The following is a 14,144-nucleotide window of genomic DNA, read 5'->3' on the forward strand; positions in this document are numbered from 1 at the left end:
GCGTAAATTATACCTCAATTAAAAAAAACCCACAAAACAACAGTAAGTATATGGATAGATAGTTTACTCTCACTGATCAGTGTTTGTGTTTTTCTATCCTTGTTCTCAGAGTACTGTAAGTTTCAGCATGTTTGTTTTTGGTGCCACGAATTGGATAGGAACTGAGGTTGCTGTGGGTACAACAGGTACAACATGAGTACCAACCACTATGTGATCACAGCCAGTGTTTTAACAATCTTGATACTTAATGATAAGTATATGAACACTGTGTTTTTATTGAATTTAGCTTATATGTCTATAGAACAATATCGTGACAAATTTTATTTCTTCCCATTTGGCTTCCTTTGTCATGATGAGAAACCCAGAGTGAAATTTCTAAGAAGCTTATCAGGTATCTTTTGAGGATTAATCTAGAGCATCTATTGTATCACATCAGATATAGTGTGCTAAAGTAGTTGGATTCCCCTAGAAAATGTGTGGGGCATGTTGTCTTCATTGTGCTTTAAAAAGGACATTTACTAGTGTTCCTTTGTTTGTTTGTTTCTTTCTTTCTTTTTTTTTTTTCTTTTTGGTGGCTGGCTGGTACAGGGATGGAACCCTGGACCTTGGTGTTAACTGCCCCATGCTCTAACCAACTGAGCTAATCAGCCCGTACTTTCTTTCTTTCTTTTTTTAAATACAGGAAAGTATAAAGAAGAAAACCAAAATGACCCATAATCTTCCCATTCAGATAGTTCATGTAATACATGCTTCTGGTAAGAGAGTTCAGTTCGTACAGAAAGTTCTCTCCAAATTTAACCCAATTAAGTGTAATATATCCTTGCAGAAAATATTATATATCAGATTATATAATAATTTATTTAAATCCTGAAAAATATTTATGCAAAACAGCAGGTTTATTGTATAGTGCTTTGTAACTTGAGTTTTTTCACTTAGTACATCTTGAAGATATTTTAGCACACACCCTTATTCTTTCTCAGTTATATAGCATTCATTACATTGTACAAGTGTATTATATATTTAACTAGTTTTTTGCTGACAGCTATTTAGATTATTTTCACTTTTTAAAAAATTTATTATTATTATTTTTATTATTATTTGGCAGCTGGCCAGTACAGGGATCAAACCCTGGACCTTGGTGTTATCAGTCCCGTGCTCTAACCGACTGAGCTAACTGGCCAGTACTTACTTTCAGTTTTTAATTAAAAGCAACATTTTAAAGAATAACTATGTGCTGCAGAAATGTATTTTTTTGACTAAAGAATGCTTGATTCTTCATAGATTGATAGTTTTGATAGATTGATAGATTGATAGTCCTTCTCCTATCTTGAGAGACTGGAAGTAGTCATGTCTTCTCAACCTTACCACTATTGACATTTTAGGCTCGAAAATTCTTTGTTGGTGGGGCTGTCCTGTGCATTATAGGATGTTTAGCACCTGGACTCTACCCACTAGATGCCAGTAGCATCTGCCTTCCCCAGTTGTAACAATCAAGACGTCTCCAGACATTGCCAGTGACCCTTTGGGTGCAAAATTGCCTTTGAGGACCACTGGTACAGAGAGCATTGCAGGTTACACAGATGGTTACTATCACCTCTTTCTTGACAGAGAAGCTGCAGAAGTCAGATAGAAGATGTGTGTTCCTCTTTATCTTGGGGTTTGAATGGATGCAAAAAAAAAAGGGGGTAGGGTTTGAGGAATGCATATAGGGATATCCCATAGAGTTGAGGGAGAACATCAAAGCTTTGGGAGCAATTGATAGCTGTCAGAAATCAAAGCAACCCAGTACATGTTTTATCATATGGTCAGCAAATGTTTGTGGAATTTCTACCATCTTCTAGTTGTTATGCTGTGGGCATGGGCATTTCATGTTGAAAAAAACAGATGTGATTGCTACTTCCTGAAGTTTAAGATTTAGATGTAGACACAGACATTAAGCGTGTGTGTGTGTGTGTGTGTGTGTGTGTGTGTGTGTGTGTAAATAGAAGTAAAATTATAAACATTATATATGCTGTTGAAGGAAAAGAACCAGGTGCTGTGCTGTGCTAAAAGAGGTTCCTAATTTACAGAGGGGTTGGTAAAGAGGTAGCTATTGAAGGCTTCTAAACCTGAGTGAGTTTTTCCTAGGTTCGGGGAAGGGACTGATGAGAGTGTTCCAAGTGGAGGGAATGGCATGTATTTGAAATGCCAAAGTGGAAAAGATTCACCTTTGTATGGAATGGAAAGAATGCCAATTTGAATGGAGAATTAATTAGGAAGGAAAAATGGATTTAAAATAAAGGTAGAGAGAGAGTCACATAGAGAGATGGGCTGTATAATGTAGGACCTTGTAGCTAAAGAGTTGAGATGACATCCAAAGTGCAGTGGAAAGCTATGGAAGAGTTATAAGCAGGTGAGTGACACAATCTAATTTACATTCTAAAGTGATTTTTTTGGCTGCTGTGTGGAGTATATATTGGAAGGAGGCAAAAATGGAATTAGGGAGATGTAGTAAGGCTATAGTAGTATAGCTAAAGCAATTACAGTGGTGGTAGAGAGAAATGGACATACTTCAAAGAGATTTTGGAGGTAGAATTAACAAATATTGGTACTAATTTTAATGTGGGTGGAGAAGAGGGGAAGTTGGTCATAGTGACTTCTAGAATTCTGTCTTGAATCACTGGGTTCAGTTGCCATTACTGAGGTGAGGACAACTGGGTATATGGCATCTGTGGATGAAGGGCCATAAAGGAGCCAAGCGTTCAGTTTTAGTTATGTTAAGTTTGAGATGCCTGTGAAATATCCTAGTAGAGATGTCAAGGAGGGACATATAAATGGGTAATATAAAATGAGTCTGGTACCAGAGGAAAGGGTGTAGATTAGAGATAAAAAGTTGAGAGTTGTCCAAATATAGATGGTAAGGTTGCCTAGGAAGAGAATGAGAATATATTTTCACGAGAAAATTAGGCCCAGGGTTGAGCCCTGAGGAAATTAAACATTTAGAACTTGGATAGAAGAGGTAGGAATAGGCAAAAAGTAAGAAGGATGCTTGAGAGGTAGAAAGCAAACCAGGAGTGTGTGATGTTATAGAAATCTAGTATTGTTTCATAGAGCAGGTGGGAATGGATTATGGTTGGTTATGTCTAATGTTCTGAGAATTCTAGTAAGGCTACTTTCTTGGTGAAAAACTCCTAAGATGCACTTTTAACTACTCTGATTTCCTATATACTTGGGGGGAAGGGATTTTAGCGAACATTGGAGATTGGGGCCCAAACAGGGAAAGGATCTTAAGAAAATTTGTAACTTGTTGGTTTAGGGCAGCTTTCCTAAACTCTTCTGTAAGAAGCACAGTCCGGGAAAACTATTCTAATGGTTAGCTTTGAGTATACTTATCACAGGATCAGCTATTAGGAAATATGCAGTGTATTTTAGCAAGACGTAAACGTGAATATTTCTTTTGTCCTCTTTAATGCTACTCTTTTCCTTGGTGATAAAAACCTTTCTACTTCATAAGTCAGTACTACTTCAGAATAATGCAGACTTATCTAATTTGTCTAATACCTTCTGTTCACTGAGTATGAATATCAGAATTTGAAAATTTCTGTTTGGAGTGTTTGAGCAGTTCTTCTGGACATCTTTCTTTTTTTCAGTTTTTCCTTTTGCCTCATCTTAGATCAAAGCAAAGATACTCATTTTGTTAGTCATGCCAGGAAGCAGGCAGTTTCCATGGTAACTGACAGAACGAGTTTACTGTGGAAATTTCCGGAATTAACAGAGCTGCATTGCAGAAGGATGCATAAAGCAGTATTCATCTAGCGATCCTAACAGTGTGGACACAGAAGAACAGTTGCAGTGGTGTGCAGGGTATGTGTTATGTTTATTTTCCTGTCTAAGGAAGATTAGTAGTTTTATGTAAATATATAAAACTGGGGAGAGAGTAAAATAGTTTAAGGCATTCTAGTATATGCTGGCTTGATAAAGTCAAGAGTGTTAGGGAAAAAGGAAGGAAGACATTATTTGGGAAGGAAGATAATTTTGATAGCATTGGGAGGAAATCAAAATCAAGATAAGTGAGGTAGAAGAATGTGATAATGAAGAGGAGGAAACACACTTCAACTCATTAGATAATACGAGGTTCTTACAGATGGTGGTTCTAGGCACAAAAAGTAATTTATTTATCAAAGGAAAATTAGTAGGCATTGGCGAGTTTGCGAAATCAAGTTCTCCTGTCCAGGAAGAAGAAATTGGTTAAGGTAATTAGCTATTACTTGCTGAAAGATATGTAGATAGGAGAGATGCCCAAGGTGTTAACTAAGGAGGTTTGCTGCCTTCTTAGTGTACTTACCTAAGCAATGAGAGAATCTGAGAAAGGTGAAGATTTTTAAGAAAAAGTCTGAAATGTGTCTTGAGATTAAATTTGGAAATAAAACTGTAGGAGTTGGGTAGATAACTGGAGTTTTTTATCTTATAGAGCATAATTGTAAATTTGAAAGAGAGAAAGGATAAAGAAAATAGGTAGATATGATTCAGATCATTTAAATGATAGATATGATTTAGATGACTGGATATCATTTAGGTATCATTTATATCATGTAGTCAGCAAGCTATAGCTCCTGAGTCAAATCTAGTCTGTCTGCTTGTTTTTATAAGTAAAGTTTTATTGGCAAATAGCCATACCCATCTGGTTTCATAGTTGCAGCAGAGACAGTATGGCCTACAAAGCCTAAAATATTTACTACCTGGTTCTTTACAGAAAACAGTTTATGACTCATGGTTTAGATGGTGTATTAGATTCCTAGGTCTGCTGTAACAAATTACCACAGACTTGATGGCTTAAAACAGTATTTATTTTCACAGTTCTGAAGGCCAGAAATCTGAAGTGAAGGTCCATATTTCTCCTGAAGGTATTAGAGGAGTATCCTTCCTTTCCTCTTCCAGCTTCTGGTAGTTCCTGGCATTGCTTGGCTTGTATCAGCATAACTATAATCTGTGCCTCCATCTTCACTTGGCTGTCTTCTCTGTGTCTCTCTGTGTGTCTGTATCTTCTTTTCTGTCTCTTGTAAGGATGGCCATCATTGTAAAGGGCCCATCCTAATCTAGGATGATGATCTCTTTTTGAGATCTGTAATTACATCTGTAAAGATAAGTTCACATTCTTAGGTTTCCGATAGACATATCTTCTTGGGGGTGGATGGGGGGCAGTGGGTACAGTTCAACCTACCAAAAATGGTATTGAAGAACTGGGTTTTGGCTTCTTAAACCACATTCTATGTTAAAGATAGCAAGTTCCTACAAGTTTCCTTTGGTGGAAACCTATGAAGAATGTGCTTTGCAAGAGACTTGTTGACCTGTTGGAGAAGATATTAAACTCACTTTTCAAGGACATGGCAATATAGGCATAGTTAGAACCACAGAAGACTGCCTCTCTGATCCAAATATAAACAGTAGAGTAGAGGTGGTGCTAGAATATTCCCAAGAGAAAAAATACTAAAATGTTCACAGGAAACTGATGAAGACCCATGCCTGAGACTTCATATTGTTCTTTTATCATCTCTTTGTATCTTTCTCACCTCAATTCCTACCCCTCAAAAACAATAAAGTGAACTTGGAATTTTAATGGAAACTAGTTTGCACCAAAATAAGAATCAAAGTTTTGAGGTTATGGCACTGGTAAATATGAATCTGACTCAAAAGAAGCAGACTTAAGCGAATGGTAGAGTGGCAATGTAGAATGAACACACCAGTGTATAGACCAGTGAGCCTGAGACTTGACTCTTGCTGGAGAGCCTGTGTATCATTGTAGGAGCATACAAACTATTGGCCTAGTTTCTCTTATGTTTTCCTCTTATTATTTGTAAGCCATAGTAACAATAGTAGATCTCTATCCTTGTACTTCTCGGAAGCCTCACTTAGCATATTTGGGTATATTCTGAATTGTTTATAAAGTGAACATGCACATGGTGAAGAATAAAATAGTAAGGATATTATTCCAGTGTGGATGCTAGAGCTGCGGAGAAAACCTTCCTCATACTGTAATATGAGGAGACCTTAGACGAATGCCTATATCCTCACCTGTGCACTTAAAAATGAAACCTCTGATGTAAATTTTATGGAGATATTTATCACAAAAATTAAGCAAAAATGTTTAGAAGTGGATTCAAATTAGGGTTCACTAAGAATAAGCACCAGACTAGCGTAATAGGCTTTTTTGAAAGTGTTACTAGGACTGTAGTTCAGAAATTTGCCATGGACTGTGTGTACCTTGATTTTAGCATACATGGGCACAGAGAAGGAACATGAAACTCGATCCAGGATTTTCAGGGCGAGTTTCCTAGAAGGACAAGACTGAATGAAGTCTGTGTTTATTAGACTAATAGAATTAGTCTGTGTTTATTAGACTGATAGAATTCTAATTGAATTCTATTAGTCTAAGACTGTGTTTCCTGAAAACCAAATTGAGACATTAGGAAGCTGTGGAAATGAAAGTTTTTTTCTTTTCTACCTTTGACAAACACTATGTATATGATGTTGAATTGTATATTTAAGCCTAAATAGCTTCACAGAAAGATTCACATTCCCTTGCATTCAATTACAACTAGACTTTAAATTTTTCTGTTGGTAGCATGTGATAAGAATATTATAAGGAAATAGAATGAAATCAGCATAGATTAGTATGTTTAAAGCATAGATTAGTATTAAATTAAGCTGTTTGATCATAATTCATGTCTACAAACTAAAATTTAGGCAATAAAAGGCACCCAAAGACACTCTAGATTTCAAGTCTGTGTATGATGCATGTGTTTCTTAATGTGACTAAAAATAAAATTTATTTCTATAAAATCTTTTTTTTATCATTAACTTGTTTGAGTAAATGTCCCCAAAACAATAAAAATAAGCTTGAGAATGTAGTTGTTTCATAATTATGTGTTCAAAAGGCAGTTCACATAATAATAATAATAAAAATCAGCTATGGATTATGAATGAAAAGCAGTTGAAACTGTTGGTTCTTATTTGCTTCAGGAACTAAAGTTCTGACTTTGTAAAAGCAATTTCAGGTTTGTAGTACAAAATGATGCGTAAGTAGCCGTGTCCTGCTAAAATACTTATTAAGAAACAAAGATGAAAATATGAAACACTGAAAATTAAGACAATTAATGCTAAACTTTCTATAGAGTCTCTACTAATAACAGCTAGAATAAAGAAAAATTTTACCTAGGGTTTATCTTATAGCAGAGACTGCCTGAGGAAAGGTGGCCTCCTCTGAGCCACTAGTCTGTCATGCTATCCCCTCCCTTCTCTCTGCACTGGTAACCACCAGAAGATAACTGTGGGGAGGGATGGGAGGAGAAATGGATGCTGACACGTTATATCTGGGAAGCATGGTCATTATGAGTAAAGTGTATGTGGAAGTTGAGAAAGATCGTAATAGCAGTATAGACTGATAATTGTATTTTTTATTTGCTACTGTCAGTTCAGTTTACAGTATTAGAGAACAAGGAAATTGGAGAATTTGCCATTGGAGCAGTGAGTGCTCTCTAATTGATAGTACACTCAGCCTTAGACATCTCAAATCTGCCTTTCAACCATAGCCATGTGATAAGCAAATACTTTTCACACAAGTAGGGTGGAGCCCAAGGGCAACCTTCTCTCTCTTTCTTTCTCAGCAATTTTCTTGAGGTATAATGGATATATAAAAAACTACACATATTTAATGTATACAGTTCTCTAAGTTTTGACATATGTATACGAGGGTACTTCAAAAAGTTTGTGGAAAGATAGAATTAAAAGGTAATATGACCAGTCTATGGTTTGATCCCAGTATTTGCCAGCCACCAAAACAAAACAAAATGGCAACAAAAAGATAATATGACTCTTTCTGTGAACTTTTAAAGTACCCTTGTACATTCTTGAAGCCCTCTCTCCACAGTCAAGATAACATATCCTTCACCCTCAAAATTTCCTCCTGCTCTGTTATAGTTTTTATATCTAGACATTTGCTTTGGTTCTTTTTTATGTCTTCCATGTCTCTAACATATTCTATCCATCCGTTTGTTTTTTGAACATATGGAATGCAGTGATACACTGTTTCCTTGTTATTATCTACTAATTCTAGCATATCAGTCATTTTGGGGTTAGTTTCAATTGATTAAGTTTTTCTTCATTATGAGTCATATTTTCCTGCTTCTTTGCATACCTTGGTGATTTTGGATTGCATGCCAGACATTATGGGGTGCTGGAAGTTTTTGTATTCTTAGAAATATTTTTGTGTTTTGTTGTTTGGTTAAGTTTCTTGGAAATAGTTTGATCTTTTCAGGTCTTGCTTTTTTGCTTTAGTAGATAAGATTAGTCTAGAGCTAATTTTATCCCACTAGTAAGGCAAGGTCCTTCTAAGTATTCAACAGGATTCTAATTAGGAAGTTTTCCACTCTAGTGGGTAGGAAGAGGAATTGGCTTTGTACGAGCCTGAGTGGTGTTTCCTCTAATCCTTTTGGATGGTTCCTTCCTCAGGCTTTTATAGGTTCCTCACAAGCATGCACTGATCAAGGATGGCCTTCTGCATATTGCCTGGGGTTCTCTTTCTGTATTCTCTCTTATCCAGTACTCTGCCTTGTGAACTCTAGCCACTTTGGTCTCCCAGAGTGCCAAATTCATGTCCTCAATACATGGATAATGCCAGGATCTGCCTGGATTCCTCCTCCCTGTGTCAGTCTGAACTCTCGATGCAGTAAGCTGGGGGCAATTGTAGGGTTCACATTGTGTATTTCCTGTCTTTCATGGCCCACTGCCTTTTATTGCCTGATGTTCAGTGTCTTCAGGATTGTCTCATATTTTGTCTGTTTTTTTTTCTAGGTGTGAGGGTAAGTCTGTTTCCTGATATTTTATACTGGGCCAAGCGGAGGTGCCACACTGACACTCACTGTGAGATGGGAGCAGGAATAGTGGAACTAGAGAACAATATCTTGATGACTGAGAAGGAGCATCTCTGAATAAGATATTTTGTAGGAGTCAAAATAGTTGTTTTAAAATAATGACTGGCATTCTTAGTAGAATGGAAGAAATCATGACATTTATAAAAAGCGATTGAAAAATCTCAAGGAGAGAACAAGATTCAGATGAATAGGCAACGGTGTCACTGAAAAGGATGACAGATGAGGAAAAGACATTGCAGGAACCTGAAAATGCAGTGGTAGAGTGGGATTCATGTTTCATGCATTCGTGAACATAAATGATGCTGTAGGACAGTAGAAGAAAAGAATGTGAAGGGAATGATTGACTTGATAGCATACCAGATTACTGAATTCTTTTACATATATAAATTCATAAATACAGTGGGAAGGTAAAGTGGGAAAATATTTGCAGTGCAGGGCAAGGGTTGATAGTGTTAATGGATAAAGAACTTTTTAGCAAAGCAGTAACAACAAAACAAAGAAACACCTAGACAGACCACTGCTATCTCAGGCAGTTAATAAAAGAAGAAATATTTGTTTGCCAGATAGCACAAGAACATTCAATTCTAAGAGTAATAAAATGCAATTGAAAAGAGTGATCTAACCCTAATCACCTTTCAAGTTGGCATGAGGAAAAAGGGTGCTGTTGACTAGGCACAGTGACACAGTGGCTGGTGCTGCTAAATCAGTGCAGACTTGCTATGGAGCTAGTACAGTAATGATATGGATTATTTAATGACTACTATGTTGAAATATATTAAGTGACATCTTTAAAAGGAGTAGGTAAATGATGCCATTTTTGTAACCTGTACATAGACTATAGAAAAATACAAAAGAATATATACTAAATTGTTAATAGTGTTTTTCTGGTGTATTATTATTAATTTTTCCCCCCTTTTTAAAAATCTTCTTCCTGTGTAGCTTTAGGAGGGATTTCGGATTGTGTACCTGGTTGGAAAAATATGTTCAGGTACTTGTCCTGCTGCTGAATTTGCATAGCAAACACACTGTATAGAGGGTAAAGTGGAGGTAGAAGATGTGATGAGAGCTGTCTCAAGTAACCTCCTTGGCTGTGCCACTGTATTTCTTTAAAAAACAAGTCCACCCTCATATACTTAATGCCCCTGGCAGCTTTATTAGACATATTGGATAGAAATAGACCTTTCCTCAGTGCCCAGTCTGATTAATGTTCAGGAACATTATGTCACACTTCTTTGGTTTTTTTTGGAAACTGTAGGATTTCAGAAATTTATAGATTAGTCTGGGTCAATGAAAAGATGACAACTAAAATATAGTAGTGTTGATTCAGTATTAAATAGTAAATGAACAAATTGGTCTTTTCTATCCAGAAAGTAAATTAGTCAAAGAAAGTAATCAGAAAGGACTTCAGTGTAAACACGTAGGCTCAAAAATCACAGTTTCCAGATTTTCATGTAACAAGATAAATTCCTGGTTTCAAAATATAGTTTCTGTATATTGAATCTCACTTTTAAAAGGCATGTATTGAATGGATTCAATCCCTGTATTAAGTATTCTACCTGTAATGCTGCATGTTTTGCAGAAGTTACATTTATGAACATACATACTTCACTTTTTTGGGATGCCTATAACATATTTCTAAGTTGTTTTTATCTCTGTGTTTTCAATAGAATATGGAACTACTGAGTCTCTGGGAAACAAGAATTGTTAGATACAAGATTTAGTAGGACTCTAACAAATCAGATACATTAAGTTTTCTATTCAAGGAAGTGCTTTTGGCCCATTGTCTGAATCTGATCTGTGGATTTGAAGACATTTAGTATCATTGGGCCCCAGCCACTAAATGCAGATCTCACTTCCCAGTCATTGTGATGACCAAACTGTTGCCTGTCTCCTTTCTACCCCCACTTCTGGCAGGGGTTCGGGGGGATGACCTCCTTCTTTGAGAATCACTGGGAAATAAAATAGCCTTAGGAGCTGTATTAATTAAAAGTAAGTTTGTTTAACAAATGATGCCTTAAACCAGAGACTTTATTTCTCTTTTCTATAGATAAGTTTGAGATACACAGGGTAGGGTTGGTGTAGTGGCTTCATTGTCATCGAAGTCTAGACTGCTTTTATTTTCTGCTCCGTTATTCTTAGGACATTACTTCCATTCTCAAGGGTGATGAGTGTGGCTGAAATTCTAGCCATTGCTGACATTCCAAACAACCAGAAGGATGGGGGAAAAGAAAAAGGACCTTCTTTCCAGCTGGGTCCGTCAGCTCCTTTTAAGTACTACATTCATATATTTACCACCTCTAACTGCAAGGAAGGTTGATGTCTTAGCTTGGGCTGCCATAAAAAAATACCCCAAACTGGGTGGCTTAAACAACAGAAATTCATTTCTCACAGTTCTGGAGGCTGGGAAGTATTCGATCAAGGTGCTGGAAGGTAGGTTTTATTCTGAGGCCTTTTCCCTGGGCTTGCAGGCAGCTACTATCTCACTGCATGCTCACGAGATCTCTTTGTGTGTGGAGAGAGAGAGGGAGCTCCCTAGGATCTCTTCTTATAAGGACACTAATCCTTTTGGATTAGGGTTCCAACCTTCATTAACCGTCCGTCATTTAACCTTAATTACCTCTTTATGGGCTCTATCTTCAATATAGTCACACTGAGAGTTAGGACTTCACTATGTGAATTTTGAGAGAGAACGCAGTTCAATCCATAGCAGTTGGGAGGCTTAGCCTTTTAGGTGGGTTCGTTGCTGCCCCGAATAAAAGGATCCCATTAGGTCCCATTAGGAAAGATGAAGAGAATGGATATTGGATGGCAGCTGGTTTTACTGCCTTAGGGGCTCTTTGCTGACTTTCCCAGGTTGATAATGAGGAGCTTGAAGTGGGAACTCTATGGATTGTTCGCTGAAGGCAGCCAAGGGTGATCTGTAGAAAATTATGAAGGGAAAGATGAGGAATATTTAGGAATGATTTTTGATAAAATACCATCCCTATTCTCAAGAAAGTGATATCCCAAAGAAGTTAGGGAACTTTTTCCTCTTTATGAGTATAACTACAGGCAAATATTTATAAACAAATAAAGGTATCTTTACATTTTTACTGGTTTTTACTTTTCACCAATCTTCTCAATGGGTGTGTTTTCTGCTGTTCATGTTATTTCTTTCTTATGTAGTTCTGGACAGAAATTGATTGACTGCTAGAGTTTAATGTTAAGGTTAAGGACGGGCTTCCAGAACTGTCAGTCCAGCACTATATGTACAGTTCTTCTTTGGAAGCCATCATAGTTGGACTAACCATTAAAGCTATAGCTGAGAGATTGATTCATTTTTACTGTAAAGATTGCCAGTCTTGTAAGAAGGAAGACTATATGAACATGCATTGGTGATGTCATAACCATGGCATGTTTTTCTGTGGTTTTCACAACTCTTTTCCTGCCTGAGAGACATGGAATTCTGGGTAGTAACCACATTCTCCTGTTCACCTTTCTCTTTTAAAATTCCTTTCTTTTACCTTTTTCAATAGCTTTACTGACATATAATTTACATACCCTGCAGTTCACACAATCTAAAATGTACAGTTCAGTTGCTTTTAGTATATTCACAGTGTTGCGCATCTGGCACCTTGTTCAATTTTTGGCCATTTTCATTAGCTTAGAAAGATACCCTGTGCCTCTTAGCTATCTACTTGTTCACTTTCAAAAAGAAAAAAAAAGGACTTTATCCATAAACTATACAGCAGACTACAGTAAGATAAACTATTAGCAGAGTCATTTCCTAATACTAAAATTCAGTCTTTAAAATAAGATATAATACTGTAACTGTTGTCATTCTGTGATTGTATGTAGTAATGAAATATCATTCATTTCAATTCTTGAGTGCTAACAAGAAGCGTTATATAACATAATGTAATCAAGAGTGATACCCCTTCACCTTTACTATATTCTGTTAGTTAGAACCAAGTCACAGATCACACCCACACCCAGAGAGAAGAACTTACACAAAAATGTGCACTCCCGGAAGATGGGGACCAGAACCTAGAGACTACCTAGAGCCTGTTTGTCAGAGCCCTTAAATTAGTGAATACTTTTAAGATGCTGCTTCTGATTTACAAGTGATTTTAATTAACTTTCTTCAACTGCCCTTGGCGGTAGGTTGGTGCTGTGTTTCACCAGTGATTAAACTGATCCATGGAGATGGTATTTACTTGCCAGTGACCATAAAACAGTAATGATATACTTGGAACTTCTTTATGTTAGAATATTTCCTGGCTTAATCTGTCTACTTCATGAAAAAGATTACTAAAAAAATTTTTCTATTTTTGCCCAGATCTGAATTCCATCTTAAAAGGTCAGTTCTGGCTTCACCTCTACCTACATGGTCACTTATGCCACTGATTTCTGGGCTTCTTGTGACTCTGGATGCTAGAGTATCAAATAATATGGGTAAAAGTATTTTTAACTGAAAAGCACTAGTATGAATGGAAGTTGGTATTATGACTTATGATTTAAGAATCTGTTATTTAGAATGCTGTTTCACTAAGTTGTTATTTAGACAAAGTATTAATCTTTGAACTATAACCTTGACTCTTGGTTATTATTGATATTAGTATGTATGATTTTTGGGAAGAGATTTTAAAATTCTAAATGTTTTGAGAATCTTAAAAGTAGCTACAGAAACAATTCTAATTGGAGAAAGCATTCATAAATTTTGGAAGAAGAACAATAAATAACCAAGCATGTAGACTTTCCTTGTTTTGTATCACGAGATCAGAGTTTATAAGAGATTCTGATCATTTAGTATGAAATTGAGAAATGTAGTTGATATTCAGTAGAAACTTTTTTTTAATGTGTGTTGACTTAGTATGTTCCTTCATGGAGAGAGAGAGAGAGTGAAAGAGAGAGAGAGAGAGAGAGAGAGTGTGTGTGTGTGTGTGTGTGTGTGTGTGTGAGAGAGAGAGAGAGAGATTGATTTTATGTTTTTCATTGGATTTACTTTTTTACAAAGCATGGTTAGAAGTTTATACTTTGATCTCCAGGTTGGGATTTTGGAGATGATTTTTTATTTAATGGAAATCTGTAATGAGTGAGCTCTTGTACATGAATCACTCATTTTTTACCCAGTTGCTCTATCTACTGAACAAGGGCTGAAAGTTTCAATTTTGAATAATATGTGACAGTTTCCTCTTAAAGCTAGCTGGCTTCTCATTTAACTGTCTCCCACGCCACCTCAGCAAGGTATTAACA

The 14,144-nt window shown here is 36.5% G+C and overlaps 1 protein-coding gene across 1 annotated transcript in view; it reads left to right on the top strand.

Moving 5' to 3' along the window:
• Window positions 1-14,144, top strand: part of MAP2K4 (mitogen-activated protein kinase kinase 4) — a 115,522-nt gene that overhangs the window by 41,912 nt on the left and 59,466 nt on the right. The window lies entirely within an intron of this gene.

This window comes from Cynocephalus volans, chromosome 10 (assembly GCF_027409185.1).
Source record: "Cynocephalus volans isolate mCynVol1 chromosome 10, mCynVol1.pri, whole genome shotgun sequence".
Classification (NCBI taxonomy): Eukaryota; Metazoa; Chordata; class Mammalia; order Dermoptera; family Cynocephalidae; genus Cynocephalus; species Cynocephalus volans.